This window comes from Anoplopoma fimbria, chromosome 16 (genome assembly GCF_027596085.1).
Source record: "Anoplopoma fimbria isolate UVic2021 breed Golden Eagle Sablefish chromosome 16, Afim_UVic_2022, whole genome shotgun sequence".
NCBI lineage: Eukaryota > Metazoa > Chordata > Actinopteri > Perciformes > Anoplopomatidae > Anoplopoma > Anoplopoma fimbria.
In genome coordinates this window covers 5531504-5541951 of record NC_072464.1, presented here as the reverse complement: position 1 = coordinate 5541951, position 10448 = coordinate 5531504, and positions in this window count along the sequence as shown.

Here is a 10448-nt window from a genome sequence, read left to right as displayed (position 1 = left end):
GCCAGCCAAAAAGGAGGCACTCACAAGGCAGGCGTCAAGAGCCATTGGATGGTATGATTACTGTGCCCCCCCCCCCCCCCCGCTTACCATTCTCCATGTTGGCCCGATTGTCTTTCATCACTTCCCTGATGCGTTGTATACATCTTTCACTGTTGAGTATGAATCACTTGCTGTTTAAGCCCCTGATGCAAGGCTCCAGCTTTCTTCCCTAGTTAAGACACAGTGCATCATTAGACGGGTCCAGATGCTTAGGGGCAAAAATACCCAACCAATATAACTTAAGTTTATCTATTAAGGGTACTCTTTGTTTACTGTTTGTTCCTGAATTCTTAATTTAAAGGGACACTTCAGTGATTTAGTATTGCCCTTAAAGTGCCTGTTAAGAACAGGCTGATTGCTGTGCCGGTGGTGTTGCTGCTTGGAGCTTTCTTCAGAACCGTTAATACAAACAACCTCAACATTACGTCCTGACATGGCCTAGTTGCATCACACATCCAAGTCACGGCTGCTCATGATCAGAAACACTGGTGAAATACAGCACTTATTCTGTAGAGCCCTGAAGCCCCGCCCCTGCTGCTAAACAGAGTTTATTTATATTCAATGTTTCACGTTTCAAAATTGCACCAAAATCGATTCCTTTAGGTCCACAGTAATACACACAGCAAGTGTGAAGTAGGTCGATTTACGGTTGTCAAGATATGCAGAGAACATACAGACAGACCAAGATTCCTTTATTTTTCCTGTTAAAAGGAGTAGTTTCTCAAGCCTATTTGAGGTAACTGACATCATCAGGATAATACATTTTTGCTCATTCTCTAAATCTAAATATAGTTTTTTTCCATAATAAATGCCCAAAATGACCAGAAAATAATAACGTGTGGATAATTATGTGTCTTTACATCCGTCCCATTTCTTTTGCCACTTGAAAATAACTTTTAGTGGTTACCTGCACTACATGTAACAACCATTACATATATTTCTGACAGGTCCATTGGCAAACTGACCAAGCACTAAGATGAATAATACCATAAGGACCAACTTCTGTTCCTCTTAACATCCCAACATGCTCTGTAAAATCTTTGCCTTCAAAGTTCGGATGGTATGATGGCACATATTTTGATTTACATCTAAAATGTCAAATCTACCAAATACGTTAAGATTATAAAAGCTTTTCAACAAAAGTCCCACTTCATTATTTCCAACCTAAACAACCTCTGTTTACTGCAAATATGTTGAGACAAGACACCATAGATATATACACAACCCCTTGTTATGTTAAGGACACAATATTAAGTATGATACTGTATATAGACAATATGTAAGCCATTTAGGAATACAGCAAACAAACCTAAAACTGCTTTATAAGGACTTAGAAGTCTGATTCCAGGAGAATATCCTGACCTGAGAAAAAAAAAATGTAGCAGGTCAGATAAGACATTCTTTTGTCATACTGAGGCTTCCAGGGACAGAGTGGTGATTCTTCATACCTTATCTGAACAGTATCTCTGTAGGTCACAGAGGCGGGATAATGTCTTCCTGGTACCTTGCTAATGACAAGCCTTCCACTCCTCCTCCTTAAAGGTCATGACTAATTCCCTCCATCAGCTACTTTGACACTGTGCAGGGAGAAAGAGGCCATAAAGCAGGGAAATATGAAACTCCAAAACTTTATGAGGATGGGTTGCTGGGTGCATATTGATTCTAAATGGACTTTTGCAAAGCAGCAAAATATGACACAACTAAATAAAAAAAGACCTTCCAGCACTCTTTTCCAAAGGTCAGGAGTAACAGCTACCCCCAGACCGGCTTCATGCCACCCAGGTGGATGCTCAGGTAAATATTTATATCTTGTAGGGTATCTGTATCCTGCAAGCAGAGAGAACTCAAGCCAGCAAGCCTGCTGAAGTGTCTATTAGCAAGGCATTGTTTCTACAAGCTCAGGGTCTGTCAGTAACTTTGTTTATATGCACACTAATATTCCACTATTATTTTGAAAATCACGTATACAGCATTTTCTTTCGGATAATCTAAATCAAGCCATCTTTCACATGAAGCATTTTCTAATTAACATGTGGGATATGTGTCTCAAATGGGATTTTTACTTGAGTTTGCGAAACAAAACCTCTTTCCTATTTATGGCCAGCTCTGTGCGGATCACTCAGCCGAAAACTTGCAGTGATGCATGCCCAAAAGAAAAGCCCACATGATGAGAAGAAGAAACATTATGAAAGAATTGGTTATCAACAGGTTTTTGGATATGCTCTAATATTGCATTTTGTATTAATGTGTTGTCTTTTCCTCTTTATTACAGGAGCTCTTATGACATATGACCGATGACACTTATCAACATCGGAGAAATGAAGCATCGGGACTGGATTCATTTGTGGGAAGTGGACCTCGGTACGATCCCTCCCTACGGCCGACCACCCAGACAACAAATGTGAATTAATCAGCAGCTGAAAATATTCCACAACAAATCCTGCTCCTTTTGAGTTAACTTCAATACAAACTACAATGACCAGCTGTTTGAGGAAATTAGTGAGACTTTTTAAAATAGGATTTGTGAGCTGTTTTGAAAGAATTACATCTTCAGTAAGAACCAGTGGATTTTGAAGTCAGGAAGTATTGAGATGGACTAAAAAAACTGTTCTTACAACATGCATAGAAAATAGCACATTGTTAATGGTTAAATGGGTCCATATGTGTATTTATTTAATGAACGTTTTGGAATACTTATCACCACACTGACGTCAACGTTTTCACGTTAGCCTGCTGGCATTAGCATTTAGCTCAGAGCACTGCCGGACATAATAACACCATCACAGAGCTGCTAGTGTGGCTGTAGCCTTGTTTCAAAACAGGAGGACTATCTGAATTACATCTAGCAGACTCAGATTGTGATTTTTGAGTAATGGGAAAAAGAAAGGTCATGTTGCAAGCTTGCAAGCTGCCCTTTGAAACAGTGGAGAGGGACAGCTTCGCTTTAACATGAATGGAGTTTTAAAACGAGACATAATCAGTGACAGTATAGGGGTCTGTAGGAGAAGGGGCCAAACTAAATTGTCTTTGTAAAGGTTTGTCTATCTTTCTTGAAAATGTTTGGCAAGAACCTTAATGAAGATATATTGCAAGGCAATCATATATAGCCATCAATCTATCAATCAACACTGTCAGACAACATTCTACAATGTTCCATGTCTTCACCAGTTGAGGAAGATAAGCATGCAGTGTCAAGGATCTTGAGGCGGTTTGGTTTTGGCTTAAGCAGGTCTGAGGGACACACCCAACCCTATTATCAGACAGACAGGGGGATATTAAAAGGACGCCACGGTCAAAACGGGGTTCTGCGTCCTCCCCTGTTTCCATCCAGACAGCAGCAGACGCCTGTTGCTGTCTGCAGGCAGGCGACGCCACATCCTGTTTCCAATAAATCACCCTACAAAGACCATCCGTGTCAGGACGCTGATTCTATCAGTGAGCCGACTTCTGTACAGGTGATGACGTGACACTAAGTACGCATGATGAACCCAGTTTATGACAGCAGTTCACAATCAGACACACCCATTCAACACTGAGACAGGAGCAGATGGAATAATAGCCGTGATTGTCATCATAATTTATTGCATTATAATGCCTCTGCCAATATAATACATGTATGTAACAGACAGCTTTCCAGTCAGCTGCATCAGTACGTTAGTCCTCTGATCTTTACTTATCTGCGCAGTAAATTGTATTTATTAAAAGAGGCCTTTCTGCCCCTGTGATTCATTACAGTCTCTTGTCTTCATGTTGCAGTGCACCACTTATTTGATACACTGCAACCAGGCTGATTTACAATGACACCATCATCATATGTCAATACTGGGCCCCAGTGCCAGGCAGAATGCAACTATAGCTTCAGGCTGCTTTTATTTTCTCCATGTTGAGGTTGAACCAACGTACAGTTGTATGGTGTAAGTCATTTGAAAGAAGAAAAAACATTGTACAAATGACTGAGTATTCAAAGTCCATGCCTTTAACCAATTTCAACCAATTACATCCACTAAATGATCAGATTAGAAATAAAGGCTACAGGAAGGTTTACTGGTAGTAGAATGTCAGAAAAGGTCACAGGTTCAATCCCTTTAACAATTGTCTCTGTAAACGTACCCAATACCTTATTGTAGACCAATTCTTAGTGTTGGTCAGTGTAACTAATCTGTCAGTTTTCAAGTTTAAGCTGTGGTCTGACACATTGGAGAAACCAGCAAGAGTATGCAAGACATTTTTCCAATAAAAGTAACACTAAATCTGGTGAGAAAGTCGCCAAGATGGCAACACTGGCAGCCTGTCCCTTGAGGCCTCCCTTCAAAGCCAATCCCCCAAAATTATTCTGATGAATTCAAACAATGAACATGGCTACTGTAAGAACTCACAGCTCTCAAGCTAGCAGCTTGTGGAAGACTCTGTTGAAGAACAATGAGTGCAAAGGTAGAGTGCGAGCAGGTAGGCAGGTAGATAGACATGCAGGTAAAGAAGCAGGTAGGCCGTCCATCATTTAATTCAGCGCCGATGAAATGATTGGATGAGCTACAATCTTGCAAAATACACAGAAAGAATATTGTTTTCTTTCACTTTCTTTTTGTCAGAGCATTTGATTTATTGATTGCTATTGGTATTTAATAGAGAATTATTATAACAAATGTAACCAAAAAGATTTCTAAAATACATAACTTACCCTAGCTTTAAATACTGCTATCCGTCTATTGTAAATAAATACTACCTGACTGTGCTGGCAATAATTAATGTAATAAGCAAAAAAGAACAATTGATATTTGATGAAGATATTTAGTTTTCTTTGTCTGTGGAGCCGCTGTTGCTATCACTGCTCATGCCACCCTACACAGTTTTCCAAACCAGGGGAAATGACAACACATACACTCTCCTGCATGCGTCAAAGTGCTTTAGACCAATAAAGAAAAGATAAAATGGACAATAGTTAGTTTAAAATATCACAGAAAAATCAACATAATAAATGGTAATTAAAATGAAATGCCAAAGTTGATTGCGTACACTGTTTGAAATACCTTTGTGTGAATATTCCTTTACAAGTCTAAATAATAACCCTTCCACTTTAACCTTAAATTTAATTTTTAATCTGGCTGCTTAAATAGATTCACGAACTTAAAGTCTGTATTTATTGATTGTGGGCGGCTGTGGCACATGAGGTAGAGCGCTTGTCCCGTAACCACAAGGTTGGTGGTTCAAACCCCTCTACCGGCAACATGCCGAGGTGTCCTTGAGCAAGACACCTAACCCCAAGTTGCTCCCCGGGCGCTTCATTGCAGCCCACTGCTCCTCCGGGATGGGTTAAATGCAGAGAAATAATTTCCCCATTGTGGGACTAATAAAGGATTGATTATTATTATTATTATTATTGTCTGTTAACCCATTAAACAAACAATTGTAATGGCATCGGCATCCACTGGCAGTACAGTGACAGTGCTGTGTTACAGTTAGACTTATTAAAATGTTGAGGCACACCATTAAACCGGGAGTTTGTTTGTCTTGGTTGCATGCCATCAGAGGTAACTGTATGGAACCAGCATCTTGTAAAATACCCCACTGGACTAATTAGAACATCAAATGAGTCATCTAACCTCCATCACATCAACACAGTGGTTTTAATTGTCTGACGTGTTGTCTCATCTCAGTACAATGAGAAACAGAAAAGTGTCAAATGAATGTGTGCAGACTGAACAACACACAGACTATAAATAGGAACACATCTTTTATTAACATACTGGAGAGTAACACAAAGGTATCTTGTGTTGAACGTTCCTTGCTGTATGCTTCCTTGTCACCTAACCGAGAGGCAGCTTTTTTAGCTTTGGATAGAGCCCTTACCTTTCCATTCATCCAGGCTTTTTGGTTGTGGAATGATTTTATTGTCTTAATGATCACTACAATTAACATTTGCTGATGTATGATGTCACTGTTGATGTCTGTACATCCAACAACAGCAGTCCTTTAGAGCAGCTATAGCTTCATCTGTCCACACTAACAGTTTTTTCTGATGGTTATGCCCGTTATGTCTAACGTTGTCCCGGCACTCTTCCTTCTCTTCCTGGAGCACGGCTTTCGATGGCATTTGGTTTTATGGGCGGGGATCGTCTCAAGATCCACTGCTCTAAATCCAATCATTCTACTTTCTTAAGTTAATTTTTCTCATAAATGTAGCAAATGATATGGGAGCTACTGGCTGCCGCATCTCCAAGGTGCAAGCAGATTTGGAGACATAATTAATAAATATAAAGCCTTTTTTCAAGATAATAGCTCTAGCATTTGTCTAGATTTTTGCTGATTTCCTTCATATTGAGACATTTGTATTAAGGCAAATGTATTTTGTGTTTTTAGTGTAGCATTGCTGGTTTTAAAATTGTCTGTGGGTTCTTGAGTCAGTCAATGTCATGTTTTTCCCCTGTTAAAGTTTTTTGACTGTTCGATGTGAGGGTCCTGGGACAGAGGATGTCGTAAACTGTACAGATTGTAAAGCACTTTGAGATTAACACAAATTTGTGATTTTGGGCTATACAAATAAATTGAATTGAATATATAACGTAATAGAAGTGTACAACAGTTCAAATGGCTCATAGTGTGTTCCCCATATTTGAAAAGTGTACTGTCTTTGTTGTAATGAATTTTGTCTATAGGAATATATGATTTCTTTCCTTTGGTGTAAGATTCACAACACAACAGTGAATTTGGTCATTATCGGTTCTTATTATGAAAAGAGATGTATAAGATGCTAGAAATAAGAAATTCTTACTTCGACCAAAGCAGTTTTGTACTTGTCAGTGTTGATCAAATAGCTTTATAACTGGTAATTCTAGTTTCAAGCATTAATTTACTTAGAACCAGTAATTAAATCTCAGTAACAAGTTATAATAACTTAAGATAATCAAGGGCAAAAGAGCTTAAAACAAGTAAAATGCTCTAACACAAAAACTTTTTCTGACACGACGAGTAACATCTTGAGCCTGAAACTCTACTGTTGACAAAAAAATGCGAGCGAGAAAGAGAGAAAGATGTAACATCAATTATAGAAAAAAAGCTATAATAATAGAAATATGACTAATATCAATAATGGAGTGGTGGATGAAATAAAATGAATAATAATAATCGCAGAAATAATAAAATAAATATGACTATAACTAAAAATAAAAGCAGCATATAAAATAATGATAATAACAGTCATAGTAGCAGTAACAAAAAAACGAAATATGGTTGAATGTCACAGAGTGTGTTTTCATGTTTATGATTGAATTTTGGAGAATCCTGTTTACAGCAACTGGGATAAGCCCTTATCTTGTTTATGAGAAACAAGAAAGAAACTGGAATACTGTTGCATAGCTAAACCTTAACTCCGTCATTGAGCACTGTCGACTAGAGAGAGAGAGAGATGGTTGATGCTCTTGGAGCAGACAGCTGGGTGGCGATCCAAAAAGATTACTATGACGATGAGATGCTATTGAAAACTCTTGGCGATCGGAGTGGTGAAGAAACTAGAAGTTAAGTTATCAAGTGGAAGTAAGTGTTCAGGTTAGAGTTTTTATTTTGTAAACATCAGAGCAGCTGCACAAACACAACGCAGCAATCAGAAATTGGGTTACTAGTATTCATCATGCATATGGGGATATGAATGACCCAATTCCTCTGTGCTCATGTAAACATTGTATCCTGAATATGACCATAACTGGGATAGTCCTAATAAACAGGTTATTCAAGCCCCATGTCACAGAAGATCCATTGTGAGAACTTAAGCAATATGTTGTGCTTCCTACTTCCAGTTTACTGTGCTTTTAATATAGTCCTGAATCTTAACTGCTTCTGTTTTGGGTCCAAAAAAAGTTTGACAATATGTTTTATGGTCATGACATACAGCAGTGCACTCCCCTTTAGGGTGTGAGCAGGCAGGAAGATGCTATCAGCTGGCAGGACAAGCAGACACAAGATTCCTGTCCAAGGCCGGTGATACGGTCTCGTCCAGGTGGACACTTACAGGCTGCATTTCAATACAGCAGGCAAGTCTACAGAAAGAGAGCGCAAGCACCACACCTGGGCATTTTTTTGTCACTCTGTGTTCTTTGTCACCTTGTACAAATGTTTTGATTCGGAATTGATTTTTTTTCTTGCTCAGGCTGTGCACATTTTGTGTGTGAGAAAGACGGAGAGAGATAGCAGCAGACACGGAGGAGAGAAAGAGGAGTACCTTTTTACGAGCTAACTCCGTGCTCTAATGAATACAAATGGGCCCTCATCTGCTCCACTTTGCATGGCTGCTGGAGGGCAGTGTGTGACACCAGCAGGCCCGGCTCCACGGACACTAAAGAAGCTAATCATTACCCTTTCAGTGGCTATCTATCACCAGGCTAGCCCTACTAATCTGCCTGTGTCTGCACATGATGGATGTTTTGCTTCCTCTAATGCCAGCTCGCTCGTGCATGCAGACAGATAATCAGAAAGGGAAGTGAAAGCATATCTCATCATTACGATTATGATCCATACCGACAAATTACTACCGAGGGGTTTTGAAGCCTCACAACTAGCTCTCTGATGACATTCATAATCATTGATCACTGTGTAGATCCTGGTGGTGATAATAAATGAGTTATGGCAAACGGTTGAAAGATGGATGGGAGGTGTCTGACTGAATATGGAAATGGAAAGATATATGGTTTAAACTATGGCTGTTGTGGGAGCACAGGTTTCCCCAAAGATCATCTTAAACCCTCTGTAAGCCAAGAGACAAAGGCATGCAATCTTAGTGTTCTGGGAATACCTGGATCAGAAAATGCATTTCAGAGGTTGGGGATATTGTAATTTGTGCTATACTCCCCTTAACTCAGATTTACAGATGTTCCTCTGCCGTCTTCTGAAAACAATAAGCCTTCCGACTGAAAACAAAAGCCTCAATAATAGCTAAAGTGTATTCATCCAGCACAGAGAAAGGTGGAAAGAGGGAGGGTAAACAAGCCAAACAAACCCCTGAGGCTAAGCCTTTGTGCCAGCTTGCTAATTTCAGCCTCCCAGTCAGGCGTTGTTGATTCCAGGAGACTCTCTCTCTCGCTCGCTCTCTCTCTCTCTCTCTCTCTCTATCTGGAGGGTTGGGGTGGTGGTAAAGGGGTTGGTGGGAGCGTAATCCTTGGCCTTTTCATTGGCCTGTAATGATTCTGGGGCTGGGTGGCTAATAGGGCATTATCGCGGCCCCTGCCTGGCTGGACAGCTGATTAATGTCGTAGGAGAAGACATAGGGCCTTGCCGGGGCCTGATAAAAGGGCGCTGGGATTGGAGGGAGCAGGATGATGAACGAGCTACAGAGCCCACGCCCGTGTCTCATTAGCGCGCCCCTACTCTTTGGTGTTGAGCTAATGTAGCGCGTCGGCATTGCGGCCAGGGAAGAATGCGGTTGGGTCTGAAGAGCCAGGCAAGCCGAGCCTACGATAGCTAGGAGGGAGCGGACCAGAGACGGGGGAAGGGCAGTCTGGTAGCAGGAGCTAATTGAAGATATTTTTCCATCCACATACACATCCATACTGCACCATCACCATGCCAACCATGTCACATTTCTTATGTAACAGTGTACACACTAATTCAAACAGCTTTTGGAAGTTTTTCTTTATACTTGTGTTTAAAATAATCTATTAGAATCTAGAAAACAGGTGCCGTGTGCAATACATCCCAGTGCATTTTCAAAATAAACTTTTGTGTCCACAGGAAGTTTAGGCATCAAAAGATTGTGGTTTATGTGTGACTGTGACACGTGACTAACTCTACAAAATCAGTCATCATTGACCTTTCGTTTCCCACGGAACACAAACAGCGGTCGCCTGGTTAAAGTTCTGTGTTAGGGGCGCTGTGTACTACGTCAGTTGCTCTTAGTGTCTAACAATGACATGGATGGGTTCAAATTGAAGTTAGTTGAAAGCCCACTCCACGCGTCTTGATCAAACACAGAGGGCCACTGCCATAGCAAAAGAAAAGGTTGGCTCAGCATTTCCCAAACACAAGCATCTTCCCCAGAATTGTACTTTTTAAAACTCTTCGGATTAACGCACTGCTGCGCAAGCATGAGACTGATTATGCGGAAGTGTTTAAGATAATGAGGTAACAGCAAAGAGGGATTTGTTTGGTAAATAGTGAGCTTACAACTGGATACACGCAAATTGGATTATACTGGACGAGTTGGTGAGACAGTTTGTAAACGGATGATTTGATTTTGTTAAAATCCCCCCCCATCTACTTCAATTCATCAAGAATGTTATTGTTTTTGTGATTCTTCGTTCACCACGGAGGCATGTGGAAAAAAACCCATAATAAATTCCAGGTTACACGCAGTGAGTAATTGATATTCAAATGGTAATTTTGTTTGTGAAGTATCCCTGTAGGGTTTTTGAGGGCTTCAGGGG